The sequence below is a fragment of the Tupaia chinensis genome, unplaced genomic scaffold (genome assembly GCF_000334495.1).
Source record: "Tupaia chinensis unplaced genomic scaffold, TupChi_1.0 Scaffold000617_2, whole genome shotgun sequence".
Lineage (NCBI taxonomy): Eukaryota > Metazoa > Chordata > Mammalia > Scandentia > Tupaiidae > Tupaia > Tupaia belangeri.
The window spans coordinates 1,042,337-1,057,585 of record NW_006160137.1 but is presented as its reverse complement, the minus strand read 5'-3'; the positions used below and the strand labels follow the sequence as shown (position 1 = coordinate 1,057,585).

At 41.4% G+C, this 15,249-nt stretch overlaps 1 pseudogene; it reads right to left on the bottom strand.

Annotated features, from left to right (window-relative positions):
* Window positions 1-10,572: 10,572 nt before the first annotated feature.
* Window positions 10,573-12,178, bottom strand: LOC102489291 (26S proteasome non-ATPase regulatory subunit 12-like; annotated as a pseudogene).
* Window positions 12,179-15,249: the final 3,071 nt, after the last annotated feature.

Genomic DNA, 15,249 nt, shown 5'->3' with positions numbered 1-15,249 from the left:
ATTCCTGCTCTCTGTGTCCCTCTAACTCCCAAGATATTACTGTATCTATTCTAAATAATCAGAATCTTAGTTTATTTCCATGACTTTCTAAGTTTTGCACTTGTGACTAAATAACTACAATATTGATGTCTGAGTTTAGCTCCCTGAGGAAGGCTCTTGAGTACCTACGTGTAGTCGGGCAGCCATCAATAGCTGAGCAAAGGGTCCTGCAGCTCCCTGTCTCCTTAGCAGGGCCTGGACATGCATTTGGGCAGAACTTTGGACAGAGCAGTGACATAATAACTTGGATGTTTTCATTTGCAGATTTTCCTCTAGTTGCTCCTACCTGCAATAGGAACTGATGTGTGGCCTGATTTTTATGAATTTTTGTATTTTTTAAAATGAAATTCTAAATTCACTGGGTAAATCCTTCAGAACATTTGCCCCTGTAGTATGGGTTTTATAATTCAGATTTTCCCTGAAGTTAATCATATCATACACACTATTAGGGTGGCAGTACGGTTCCTAAGATCATTTTTAAAATGCCTTAAGTCTGTCTGGGATTTTCAAGACCCCCTTTGGCCTGTAAACAATCCCTATCACAGCGATAAGCAAAGACAGCACTTAATGCAGCTCAGCATTAAGTGGGAGAAGGAGGAATCTCTTTAAATTAAAACAGCTAATCAAAGGCTTGAGGCTTACCAAAGGATGTTTCACTGAATAATTGGTTATAGCAATTGAGTTTTCTAGAGATAATTCTTTCTTTTGTCCTTCTTTCAAGTTGTGTCATGCATCGTGTGAGAATGGGAGTAGACAAGAGGGAGTGAATATGACCTTTTATAGGCTTCCAGTTAAGCTTTTAATTTACACGGGTTATCTATACCAGCTGACGCTCCCACATCATTATCTGGAAGATAGTGAAGAGAAAAAAATGGCAATCTATTTTCTGCACCCTCTTCTCCTTGAGATCTTGTATCTTCGTTTAAAAGCAATCAGGTGGGCAGGTGAAGGAACTGGAAAAAGAATGGCTTTTAATAGCTTTTGAGATCAAGATGCCAACTTCCTCCTTAAAGGCTAGCCCACACGCTGCGATGTTTGATGTGGTATTTTCAGTTCTGCCTCATGTGTTTTAAGAATCTTGCCCTTTTTTTAATGTTAAAAATGCCTTACAGAAGGACAGCAAGGTTTCTGAAGGTAGGGTAAATAGGGGGACAATGCTCTTCCAAATTTACCTGATTCATTTTATCAGTCATTTACAGTATAACTGTCTTCCAACACTAGCCTTAAGTCTCAGTCTGTACACATCTAGTGTAAAGAGGTCTCTATAAAGAACATCCACAGGATGTGTGCTGTGTACTTGGAAATGCTGGGTGGTTATTTGTTTGACCCTAACATCCTCTCCCACCTTCTTTCAAAGAGTCTTAGTTTGGGTAGATGCCATAGAGTTAGAATTTTAAGGTGGAGGATTAGTCAGTCAGAATCACAAAGAGAAGTCAGGTGTTACACACCTGGGAGTCCATGTGTAGATGGCAAATCCAGAGCAGCAGAGGCAAGGTCCAGATCAGGAGCTCAGTGCTAAGAAGAGAAATTAAGACCGAAGTGAGTGGAAAAGTAAGAAGTGGCAGAGGATGATGCTTGGAGACGTGTGATAGGAGAGGTCTTAGGAAACTGGTGTTAGGACTTGGAATATACAGGTTGTGTGAAGACATTTTAGACTAGACTCTGCTCAGAGTCCAAATAATGTCAGCTTATGACTGCTGGCAGCAAACAGGATGGTGGCTGAGGCTGTTGTGCATGTCCTGCAGAGTAGTGAAGAAGTTGACAGAATCCTCTCTGCAGGGATAATATGACCCTCTTTACACTGTCTCACAACAGTTGGTTTACAAGAAAAAGTTCTTCAGGATTTGAGTCCATGGTATCTTGATCTTGTATACTGTAGGTCTGGGATGGATTCATATGGCTCTTCAATAGTAAGATAAGGAATGGGGTGATGGTGCCATGGGAATGGTTTATAGAATCACTGGTGGCCAAATGGCAAATCAGTATCTCTAATTTGATCTTTGTTCCTTGGCCCAGCTTAGGACATGTCTACCCACAAAGCTGTGTGTGGACTGTCTCAACATCATAGTCACAATTTAAGGAGAAAAAAATAATTTAAATTTTTTTGAGTCTTGAGGAAAGACTACAGAAACTATGAGTGTATGTTAAAATGCCTTACTTACCATTTCATAGGGTTTGGGGAAGCAGGGATGGTAACCAGCCAAAGTGTAGACCAAATGAATGATTGGGACTAAACATTGATTCTAGGAAGCTGCCCCTACCCAAAGGAGTAGGCCAAGTCAGAAATGTCATGGGAAAGCCAAGGGTTATCGCACATATGTACCAGGTTATCACACTTATGTACCAAGTTCAGAGGGTCAGAAGAGTGACAAAGTTATCACATATATGTACCAAGAGTTATCACACATATATACCAAGTCCAGAGGGTCAGAAGAGTGACAGAGTTAGGAACCAGAGGGACATCAGATCAGTGCAAAAGTCAGTAAGAGAAAAAGAAGAAAGTAGGTGGGGTAGTAATGGAGAGGAGGGGTGTACAGTCAATTGCTAAAATAATGAGAAATCTAATTTATTAATTTAGTATATCATTTAGTCATTCAAGCATTAATTAGTCTCTCATTCAATAAATATCAAATGCCTAACATAGCTCAGCTCTGTGCCTAAATTGTGGAATGTGATACTTACAAGACCCAGAAACCAATGTAGTAAGATAAGAACTATGGATTGAAAGAGAATTATGAGAATATAGGGAAGGCAGATGTCTTAATCAGTTATTGCATTGCTAACAAAAATACCTGAAATTGGATAATTTATTAAAGTAGAGGTTTATTTGACTTATGATTCTGGAAAGTCCAAACACATCACAAAATGGCACAAGAGAGAACATTAAGCAGAGTGGAACATGGTCTGTATCTATATAGGCCTCTCTCTCATTCCCTCCCTTTATCAACCTACCAGGACTCAGTCATGGGCCTGCCTCACTTTAACTACCTAATCACTAATCTCTTCCCTAAAGCCCTGTAAGTAGATCAAGTTTCCACCCTTTTAATCCTGCACAGTGCAGGGCCAAGGTGGCTATAAGGTGGCCTAGCAGATATTGGTGGGGCTGAAGAGATTTAGACAGTCAAAGTGACAGGGCTTAAAAAAAAGTAAGAGAGTGAGAGAATGAGTTCCAGGTTTCTGGGTCAGACAAGGGAGGGTGAATGAGGCAGGCATTTATCCATTGGGGCAACTAATGAGAACTGGATTTTGGAGGGTGGAAAGCGAGCTCAGTTTTGGATCTGTCTGGGACTGGGGCAGCAGGGAGAAGTCCTGCTTTTGAACTAAGTCAATACCTGTCTGGGTGAGCAGGTAGCCTTGTTCACAGGACAAAGCAGTGGCTCATCGTCAGTGAATAATCATGGTTTATTTTTCTCCCTGGAACAGAAGAGGATTTGTACTGGGAAAATAAGGAATTTGGACTATTATATGCCAGAGGGATCAACTTTGAATTAGAATCTCTATCCGTAGTAACATGATTTAGCTTCTGAATGCAGAGATAAAATCTAAATATCTCAGTGTCATAAAAAGAATTCATGGAATTCCATTCACACCCATGGTTCCTGTTTTATGAATTCCTCAACATGCTTCTGTAATAAAGCAATTGCTTTGCTACTGTGTTTTGGGGGAGTGTCCAGCAGGGCACACCCAGAAAACCTTTGTACTTAACAGAAAATATACCACATTCCTGGGCTCCAATTTTTTTCTCCTCAGGCCACTATTTAACTCTAGTCAGAATATTGCCCAGGGCCCACCTGTCTTAAACTCCAGAAGAGAGTCACGTGCTGGCTGTGGAATGCTTTCAGCCACAAGCCATGCATTGCTATTCTAGCCAGGGCACGTCTTTGCTGGTAGAATTCTTTTATTGGGGGAAGCCCAGTTCATGCTCTGAATTAGAGGATCTAATCTGCCTATGGCAAATTATAGCATGTGCTGGTAGAAATTTCCTCCTGGGTAGTACTTGAATTATTGGGTTGTCAGGAAAGTCTTTGCATAGAAAAACAGAAAAAAAAAAAAACCAAACATCATGACTTTCCCAATGACCTAGTGTCTGGGAAATTATTTGTTCTGATATTCCACTTTCCTTTTAAACAACTCTTCCTCCAGACCATTCAATCTTTGAATGAAGAAGTGTGTTTAACTCTAGTCAGAATATTGCCCAGGGCCCACCTGTCTTAAACTCCAGAAGAGAGTCACGTGCTGGCTGTGGAATGCTTTCAGCCACAAGCCATGCATTGCTATTCTAGCCAGGGCACGTCTTTGCTGGTAGAATTCTTTTATTGGGGGAAGCCCAGTTCATGCTCTGAATTAGAGGATCTAATCTGCCTATGGCAAATTATAGCATGTGCTGGTAGAAATTTCCTCCTGGGTAGTACTTGAATTATTGGGTTGTCAGGAAAGTCTTTGCATAGAAAAACAGAAAAAAAAAAAAACCCAACACATCATGACTTCCCCAATGACCTAGTGTCTGGGAAATTATTTGTTCTGATATTCCACTTTCCTTTTAAACAACTCTTCCTCCAGACCATTCAATCTTTGAATGAAGAAGTGTGTGTGCGTATGTACATGCATACAGGTGCATGAATGCACGTTTTGGACTGTCTCACACCGAAAGCATTTTCCACTCTCTCATTAGGAATTTTCTCTTTGTTCAAAAGGAGGAAAAAATGGTGGAGAACACACACATTTTATTTATTTAAAAATGGCCTTTGAAGACTTTAAACACCATCTTCTTTTTCTTCTTTTAGTTGTGTGTGTGCATTTGTCAGAGAGAAATAGAAAAAGGAGAAATGCACCCCCCCACACACACACACACAGTAATCCCTTCTCCTCCATTTTTCACCCTGTCAGGATTTGGAGTATGCAAAGCACAAATGCCCTGGCTGCTGGGGCTGTGATTCAAATCATGTGGCATCAGCCTTGTGAGATCTGGGTCTCTTAACCACTTGGCTACTGGCCAACCCTAAAGATCATATTCTGGCCGAACAGATTTATAATTTTAAACTTTTAAAGAGAGAACAGTTTCAGATTTAATTTAGTATTAGCGATGTCTACTAGGGAATAATTCCGTGTAACAGCTTCAAATTAGATAAAAGCTCCAGCATCAAGGGAAAAGCAGCTAAAGGTAAACGGAGGTGGTTCAGACGGGAGACGTGTTGTAGACACAGAGAAGCCGTGTGAGTTCATGCTACGGCACTTTCCCTTTGGATTTGTATAGACCGGAAGGGCTCTAGTCTTGAGGTTAGGTGACTCAGAATGCTGAAGCAGACAGAGAGGGCTGGCCATCCTGGCTGAGTGGAAAAGTCACAGACATCAAGAGTTTCCCTTTTTAGAGTAAAATTTGCTGCAAAACAAAAGCTTTAGAAAAAAATATTTTAATTGCTAGAGGGCACACATGCTAGCCAGAGAGAGAGAGACAGAGAGACAGAGACGGAGAGAGAGAAAGCACCCCCAGTGTGATATGGTCATGCCTCAATCCCCTCTACTCCATTTCTCCATCCTGTTGGGATTTGGGGTGTGTGTGGGTGATTAAGCTGTAGATGTTTTTACATGAAGTGAGGCTAAAATTTTTTGACGGTTTCAGCTGTAAGACAGTGAAGTGAAGCTGTGCTCAATCCTGGGGATAGAAGTACAGTAAAATCAAGTAGCTTGTGATGAAAGTCCTTCAAAGGAGCTTTATTCCCCTTTAAATAAAACCCAGCCTTCTCAGATGGCACATGAAGTTTTTATGATTTGGCCCTGATACCCTTTTCAGACTTTTTTGCCATCCTTGTCCAATGCCTACACCTTGCCTTAGGCCATCCTTCTCAAAACTTATCCTTAGCTTTTAAAATAAAGCATACTATTGGGAAAAAGAATACAAGTAAGTAAAAAATATGCTAGTCATTTAAATAAGTTCCTTGTAATAAACTAATAGATCTAATATAAAACCAAATTTGATTGCTACTCAAGTCAGGAGACATGTCTTCGTGTAACAAGCACGGCTTGGGAATAGCTGACCCTGTTGCTTTTTTCCAAGGTCATATTGTGGTTTGGTGATAAAACAGACTTCTTTATTCTTATCTACAAACTGAAGATATTACACTTTACTAAATATATATGTTAGAATGAGATTATTCTTATGAAGGACTAGCTATGATATTAGACATATTCGTATCCACTAGTAAATAATAGTGGCCCCTGTACTTACCTGAGGGACTGTCTTGACCTCTTTCAATGGGTGATATTTTCAGAGATAAGCAAGAGCTTACATTGTCTGATTCTCTTTCTGAGCTTCTGAAGTACTCCTGTAAGTTGTGTGTATGTGAACACACGTGTATACATGCTCACACATGTGCCCCCACTATATAGCATGGGCTGAACTTCATATAGAGGTTGAGTCTTCTGCCAAATTTTCCATTATAATCTGCATTTTCATTAACCTTACCATGCAGTTCAATGTGTCACTCAGGTATTTCCAACACCTTTGAGCTCATCTACTCAAAACGGTGCTTGGAGGGTTGAGGTTTTTGAGGGTGTGTGCATAATGACATGAAGTTCTAAATAATAAATTGAAAGATAGTTTAGAGATCCCATTGCAGCCATCTGTGTTAACTTCCCATTACAAATTGAAATAGCCATCTTGACACAAGTTTAATTTTTCCAAAACACCTGTTCTAAAAGGCAATGTACTTTTCACATCATTAGAATGGCAGCACTCTGAAAATATTACGCATTACTGGAAAGTAAGTTATATTCAAGAATAAATGTTCTCCACGGTGGGCAGGGGTGAAGGGCAGTAGTTCTCATAGGTAATGGGGAGAATCAGTCCCCAAACAAAAACTCCCCAGATAAATATACAAAATGCACTCACAGATTTCCTTTCCTTTCTCTTTCATTATTACTATTTTTTTCAAACCAGCAATGAGTCCCTTTGATTTTCTTTTTACATTTTTATACAAATCATTTTAGAAAAAAAGATGCGATCAGTTAATGACTATTGAATTCTGGAGAAACAACAACAAAACTTCCATTTTAAATCCTCCACAGGAATTGGAGCAATTTCCATCACAGCCTTGTGAATTAGGTAGCTTATTTGTACAATTCATTTTCCTCCACACCAGCTAACTGTTTTATAAATAATACTGGTAGTGTGGTTTTGTGATACGCTGGTCCTCACCATTTTTTCCACCAGTCCAAATGGTTTCAGACACTTACTGTACATCATATATTTAGGTGTTATTGAAGACCAACTTCAATACAGACTAAAATAAGAGAATTCTGGTTTACAATGGCTGTGCCACTTTTCTCGGCATCATTTACGGAAATGGGGTAGCAAAAGAAATACCAGCATTTCCTTAAAATAAGACTATTTGCTAAGCCTGTCACAAGAACTGGGAAGATTTCTCTTCCTTCCTGGTTTCCTTTTAACTACCTCCATAAAACAAAGGAATTGCCAGAAACCTTTGGGTGCTTCCTCTGTCTTCATGAAAAGGACTGCTTAATTGAAGTTACCGACCTTCTTTCCTTTTTCATTCAAAGATCACCTCTATGCCCTAGGAGGGATGTCAGGGGGAAGATTTCTCCTTCCAGGAGCCTTAGAGAAATATAATCATCTGTCTCCATGTATTATGTACCTCCCTTTGAGTACATTAAAAAGCCATAAGATGCAAAACTTATAGTGCCTGCACTTTACTATCTTTCAAATACAGGTTCTTTGAAGGTGCGCTAGGTAAGTTCAGGGGTGGATGGCAGAGGAGGGTGGATTTAAGTAAATTTTTGAGCAATTCTCAGATGCTGTGATGTTGTCACTTGTGTGATCTAAGGTATCGCTCTGAACATCACTTCTATGGGCCGACTGCCAGCTACGTCCCAATGTCTATTTCTGCACTGCCTCTTAAGCTGTTTCTCATCCCTTTTATGCCCTCCTCCTCAAAGGTGGGAGGCTCTGGAGGGAAGAGCGAGTGTGGCATTTGGGGAGGGGCACACACAGTTTGCCGTGATCTGGATCTCAGCCGGTGGCATGGGGATGTGTGGGTGAGAAGGGGCTGGATATCATGGAGAATCACGTCAGCCTCACAACTGAGTTCAGACTTGATTGTAAGGATAAGAAGGGGCCAATGAATACTTTATAAACAAGCAACGTGGTAAGGTTTCAGTTTTAGAAACATCACTGTTGATTCTGGATAGTGTTCATTTACCATTCTTCATACTTTCTGTATTTTAAAAGGTCTAGCTCAAATGAAATAGATAAATAAAGCTCATCCTGGCTATAGAGTAGAGAAGGGACCAGAGTGAATGCAATGGATATGTCAGTTGGAAATGTGTGACAATAATAAAGATGGGAGGCAGATGCAGGAGGTAGAACTGGTATTGGATATGGAAGGGACTACAGGAGATGGGTGTCACTGAAGTTTCCAGAAGGTCAAGCAGGTGAGTATAGTCCACACAGGAAGACAGGAAAATGATTCTTTTGTCTGTCTGGGACATTTTGATGTCCTACAGGTAGTCAGAGTTTTTGATTTGGAGCTTGGGTGAAAGCTCTGGACTACAGATATAGATTTGGGTGTTGTCAACCTGCAAAATCCATAGGAATAGTTGAGTCACTATGGGAGTGCAAGAAGTGCAAAACACAAGCAGTTGGCTAGCCAGTGATATGGTGGGTAAGGTAGCTGGATCCCACACGGCCAACTGCACAGTTCAAGTCCCAGACCCGGTGGCTTGAAAAACACTCCAGGTGCATATACATGTGTGTTTAAATCCCAAGATCATAGAGGAGAAGGGAATGAGGTGTGGCCATCTTCCCCTTTGGGGGTGGGATGCCCTCTCACTTTCCCTCTAATTTTTTTGTCTCTCTCTGGTGAGCATACACACCCTATAGCAAACTTAAAAAACTAACAGACAAGCATACAGGGACAGCAGAAGACAAAATTCTGAGAACCATCGACAGGCATTAGAAGCTTAGAGGAAGAAGACCAAGAAGTGGACAGCCAGCTTGTTTCATAAAGAAAGAAAGCTGTCAGTTGTACCGAAGGAACCAAGTGAGATAGTTCCAAAAATTCATCTTCAGATGAGCAAGGGTGGTAGAATGGAAAAGGAAGAAGCCAGGCTATAAAATCTTCAGGATTAAATAGCAACAGTTACATTTTTGAGAGCTTATTATGTGTCAGGCACTCTTCTAAGCTCTTTACCGATGTCATATTTCATATTCATACAACCCAATAAGCAGGACTAATATTTACTCTATTTTACTGGAGAAAACTGATGTGTAGAGAGAGCAACTGATGTGTGATCCCCCCATGATCACATAAATCAGATGGGGGAGAAGAGCTCTGACACAGGTCTGCTTTAATCCCAAATTCCTAACTCTACCGGAGGGGAGAAGGGCAATGAGCATAGGCCTCACTTTTAATAGGTGAGGGTGTGAAGTGGAAGAGAGGGGAGAGAGAACCAGCAGGAGCAGCCCAAGGAGAAGAGGGATCTTATCTGGTTGTCTTTCTTGAGATGGAGTAGTCTGAAGTCCGTGTATATGTGTATTTCTTTTCTTCTTTTTCTTTCTTTTCTTTTGCCAGAGGGTATGTGAGACAGAAGGAGAAAGTCACCCCCAACCCTAGTGGAATTTGGTCACATCATAGTCCCTTCTCCTGCATTTCTCCATGCCATTGGGATTTGGGGCATGCACACATACATGGCCAGTGTGTTTATCAAGCTTCTGGGATCAAGGTTTGAACTGTGGTTGGCCATGTGGAACTTACCTCCCTTAACCAATGGGGTATGGGGTCACCCCATTTCTGTTCTTTAAAAAGAAAACAACACTAAATTGATTACACTATGTATTGTAGAAATGGGTCTCCACCACAGTATTCCTGTGAGTTACTCTATATCCCTATAGAGAAGTAGGGTGCTGCATCTCTGGGCCCACACAGCATGACTGGGCCAACACTGTGGGTCCCTGCCATAGGTGGGAGACACACCAGGGCCTCTATCACCTCTTCCCACTTATTAGCAGGGGAGCCTGGTAGGCTACATCCTTCTACAGTGGGTTTCTTTCCCTTTCTTTCTTTCTTTCTTTCTTTCTTTCTTTCTTTCTTTCTTTCTTTCTTTCTTTTCTTTCTTTCTTTCTTTCTTTCTTTCTTTCTTTCTTTCTTTCTTTCTTTCTTTCTTTTTTTGTGCACATACTACTTTTATTATTGTAATATGGTTGTTAGTTGAATGAAAACAAATAATAGTTATCAAGGTTTCAAATGACAGAAAAACATTTGGGCAAGTTATGACACAATTTTTTTGTGTGGTCAGACAACAGAAATGTTTTATAATTTTGCAGCAATTGCAAACGCAACATGAACAATGAAATCCAGGAACTGAAAGGTCAAAAGGGGCCTCAAACATATTCACTGTTTAGAAGCTTTACACAAAGGAGTTGAGAATAGAAAACCCAACATATACACCATGATAACAGTTTTTTTTTTCTTTTTAACGACTTCCAATTTTAACTCTTTCCTAAAAGCATTTAGACTTTTATTGTAGATTATCGATCATCTCCTCTTTGGCTATGGGATGTGTAGTTTTGTTAACCAGAGACATCAATGAGTTCAGTTTCTGAGACCAGTCATTTAATACATTATTTGGATCCTTGGGTCTCTGGAAGTTGATAATTCCTGCCAACCCGTCTGCTTTAGCAAAGATGGTCTTCTTAACTACTAGATTCGAGAGAAAAGCCTCTGACTCATCCACAGAGAGATCCAGAAGTTGTGCCGTCCTTTTCATTGTCATCCGAGTGTAATACTTGGCCATTGTTCTAATATTATGCTCAACAACTCTGTTCTTCAAGTCTTCCCAACTTTTTTCACCTTCCTCTGTAGAACCAAAAACATCTGTTGCAGGACTTTCAAAGGAACCTTTTCTTAATTCCATTCCATAGTCTTCAACAAGTGTGGATCAATGCATCAACGCCATTGCGGTAAAAAGCTTTAAAAGATTCTTGTCCTTGGGAATTTCTTCTAATTTCTTGTCACCACTTATTTGGTGAACCAGATCTGACTGTTCATTGTCAAAAGGAGCCGGGATAACATAGAGGACAACACTTTTCAGGGCCTGTTGCCATTTTTCACTTTCTGCCTGTATATACCATAGATTGCTCGATAGTGCTTGCAAATAGACAAATAGGATCCCTCATGTTGATCCAGCTGAATCATTAAATTATAGCATTTCAATTTTAATTTCTCTGTATTTTCTTCCTGGAAGAATTTGGTGTTAATCTTCTTCTTTTTTTTTTTTCTTAAGACAAAAATAGCATCCATACCACCAGTTTTTCTACCATTTGGCACATTTCAGGTATATTTGGGTGGTTTTTCTTTAGTTTTTTTAATTTCATTTTGTTTTATACATTCAATCACATTCTTATTTGGCTTACAGGATGGATATTTCAACAGGTAAACATTTCTCCCTAGGATAGTTGATAAAACTACAAAATATCTTCAACAGATAATACCACATTTCTTTGTGCCATTAATGCTTTGCCTCCGAATGTGATTCTTCACAGCTAGGCAGAGTCTCATCTGCTTCAAAATAAACTCCACTCACTTTTCCTTTTCAATCAACTCACAGGTTTCCACCTGTAACTCTTGTAAAATGGAGGTTGCCTCCTTCTTGTCACCATTTTGCTCTTTAATGTTTGCTAATGCTTTAGTCAGTCGAGCACACTCAATTTCAACATCAGTCTTTCCTTCTGTAACCATTTGTAGAGTATCACTTAATCGAAGTTTGACTGAAAGGTCTGTGATTTCTTCAACGTAAATACAGCACTGTTGAACCATTTTTACCACAGCTTGTTTTAACAGACTCCGCCTTTTTGATAAAAGCATAATATTTTCATTAAGTAAATCCCATTCTTTAGCTTCATAGCACATCTTCACTACTACAACTAAAATACCGGATGTAGACACCATATCGGAAGTGGTACGGATCTGCTTTTCCAAAGACACAAGGGTTTTGATGACTTCTTGAGGTCTTCCTTCCTTGGCCAACTTCTCGTACTTGGGCAGCCACTGGTCCACCGTGGTGCTGTAGTCCACCTCCACCTTCACGATGCGCCATCAGCCCTCTCGGAGCCACTGTCTGCCATGGTCCCTGTCTAAGTGTTTCTTGATGTCCCCCTGCTTCAGCCACCACTCACTGCTCACACCGGAAGCCCAGCAGATTTTTCATCTGTGAACAGTTGAGGATCGAATGAGATAACCCAGTTTGGAAAGCCCTTAATAAATCGTAGCCAGTGACTGTGAATTCCCCATAGAATACATGCACTTGCTAGAGAGAGTCAGAGAAACAGAGAGAGGGAAGGGGAGGAAGCACCCCCCCCACACGGGGCGTGGTCATGCTGCAGTCCCTTCTCCATTTCTCTGCCCTGTCTGATTAGGTGCAGGCACATACACATGCCCCAACTTTTTTTCCAAGCCGCTGGTGGCGGGATTAGAACTGTGGTTGACCATGTGGGTTCCAGGTCACCTTAACACTAGGCTACAGGGTTGACCCTGCCTAAAGTTTATTTGTTTATTTATTTGAGGTTTTTGTCATAGGATGTGTGTACTTGCTGAAGAGAGATAATGAGAGGGAAAGTGAGAAACCACCTGGGGGGATAGCCATGCCACAATCCTTTCTCCATCATTTTCCTCTTGGGATTTTGGGCCGTGAGCATGCACACACACCCAGCATGATTTTTAAGCTGCCAGGTCCAGGACTTGAACTGCAGCCAGCCATGTGGGAATCCAGCATCTTAGCCAGCATACCACCTGCTAGTCCCATAAACACTGAAACTTTTCTGGTGAGAGATAGATCTACCGAATAGTTTTCTGGAGAAGGTGACACAGGATAGGTTGGGATCCAGAGTATTTTACTATCAAAATCATAGCAATGGTAACAGTGGGGAATCCCACACAGATGAACTTGGAAGTAAAAGGGTGAGGGAGGCCTTACCTTGTGGTTGCTGGTTTCACTCTGAAGGAGGAGCTGAGGAGCTTTTTTTTTTTTTATTTTAGAAGATTTTTGTTATAAGGTACATGTACTCGCCAGAGACAGGAACAGACAGAGGGACAGAAAGCGAGAAATCCCCCCCCCCCAGGGAGGATGGCCATGCTGCAATCCATTCTCCTCCTTTCTCCTCTTGGGATTTTGAGCATGCATGCATATGTGCCTGGCATGAGTTTCTGTTTGTTTGTTGGTTTTTCAGAGAGAGATTTTTGCATAGGGTGCAAACGCTCACTGGAGAAAGAGAAAAAGTGAGAAATCACCACCACCCCCCCACCCCAGGGGGATTGGCCACACCATATTCCCTTTTCCTCCATTCTCCTCTCGAGATCTTGGGCATGCATGCATGCACATGCGCCTGGCATGAAGTTTTTTGTTGTTGTTGTTTTGTTTTGTAAGAGGTGTTTGCTATAGGGTGTCTGCACTCACTAGAAAGACAGAGAGAGACAGAGAGACAGAAAGTGAGAAATCACCACCACCCCCCCACCCCAGGGGGATTGGCCACACCATATTCCCTTTTCCTCCATTCTCCTCTTGGGATCGTGGGCACGCACGTGCATGCACATGCAACTGGTGTAGGTTTAAGCCATCCAGTCCAGGGATCAAACCATAGTTGACTATGTGGGAATCCAGTGACCTAACCCTTATGTCATCTGCTGGTCCCAGAGAAGCCTTTCTGAGCAAAGAAGGTGGAACTAAGGTAGATGCATTGACAAGTATGGGGATTTACATTTGCCTCTGGGGAGAATGGGAGAGAGCATTGATCTGGAGGAATGTGCCACCACCACAAGCAGTGAAAGGCCCAGTGGAGGCCTGGGACCATGAATTGGTAGTGAAACTGCTCTGGGGCACAGAGGAGGAGAAAAGGGCCTAGTCTATGCTAGGTGCTCAGGAAGGATTTAGTGAATTATGCAAAATTAGACAGATAAACAGTGAATGTGTGCTGACCTTGTGTTTTCCCCTGAAATTAATTTATTTTACAAATTAAGTCTATTACATCCGTTGTTATTCCTTTTCTCATAAAATAAGAAAAAATAAAGTAAATTCATGTATGTGAATTTTATCGAAGCTTAGAATTTCTGATATATAGAAACTCTCTCTGATGAGCTTCTATTACTTTCTCTGCTTTCTTAATTCATAAGTCTCTCTAAGCTGAAGGAAGGAGACCAGAAAAGAGGAGAAAGAAGGGAAAGCAAGAGGAGGGAAGAGAAGGAAACATCTGGGGAAGAGACAAGGAGAGGGGCCCCTGGCATGGTGTTGGAGTTCTGGTGCACCAGTATTATTAAGAATTACAAAGTTCCTTGGGCTCTCTGGCATTTCTTTATCTGGATTTCATTTTGTGAAAATCCTCCTGGGTCCTGGCCAGTTCACACAGAGACTTTGTAGTTCACAGCAGTGATTGACAGCTTTGCAAACCAGGCTTGATGTCTGACAGACAGCCACATCTCTCCTGCTAAGCATTGGACCTGAACTTCATTGTGGCCTTGCAAACCCCTGTGTGGGGCTTCCTCTCAGGACCCTCAATCTTGACCCAACCTTCTTTCTTCCTGCCCTTATCTCATTTTTGGATGACATTTCATGCATCATGTTCTTGACAGGAAAGGTTGGGGCCCAGTTGAAAATCCAGGTGCGCTGAGTGGCCTTGATTCGAATGAACAGCATTTCTAAATCAGAGTCACCAGGCTTTGAAGATGGAAGCCTAGAATCTTCCTCCACAGGGACCTGCGCTCACATGGGGAGAACAGAGTCACTTCGGTGGCTATGGAGATAGTACTTTTGGCACTTTCGGTATAACACTGAATGGGTCATGTCACTGCTCACAGTTGACCATAAATAGGGGGCTCTTTAACCAAGTCAAGGAAGAGCTGAAAAGCTAGGCACGACTTTGAGACTAAACTGTTCTAGTTCTTGGCAAATTCTTATGAGTAAGTGCCAGTAGAATGAACTGAAATTCTGGGACACCATGCCACGTTTCAGGGTATGAACCTTTTTCCTTTGTGACATTTGTAAGCGGATCAGTCTTCCATTTTATTCATTCATCAAATATGTATTGAATGCCTGTCACATTCCAGGCACTGTCTGTCATAAAGGCCACCCCCTCTTTCCATGCTTCTGTGGGCAGATCTTTCCTTCTGTGATTACGACCAAGTATTTGGCTGAGGAATTAAAGCT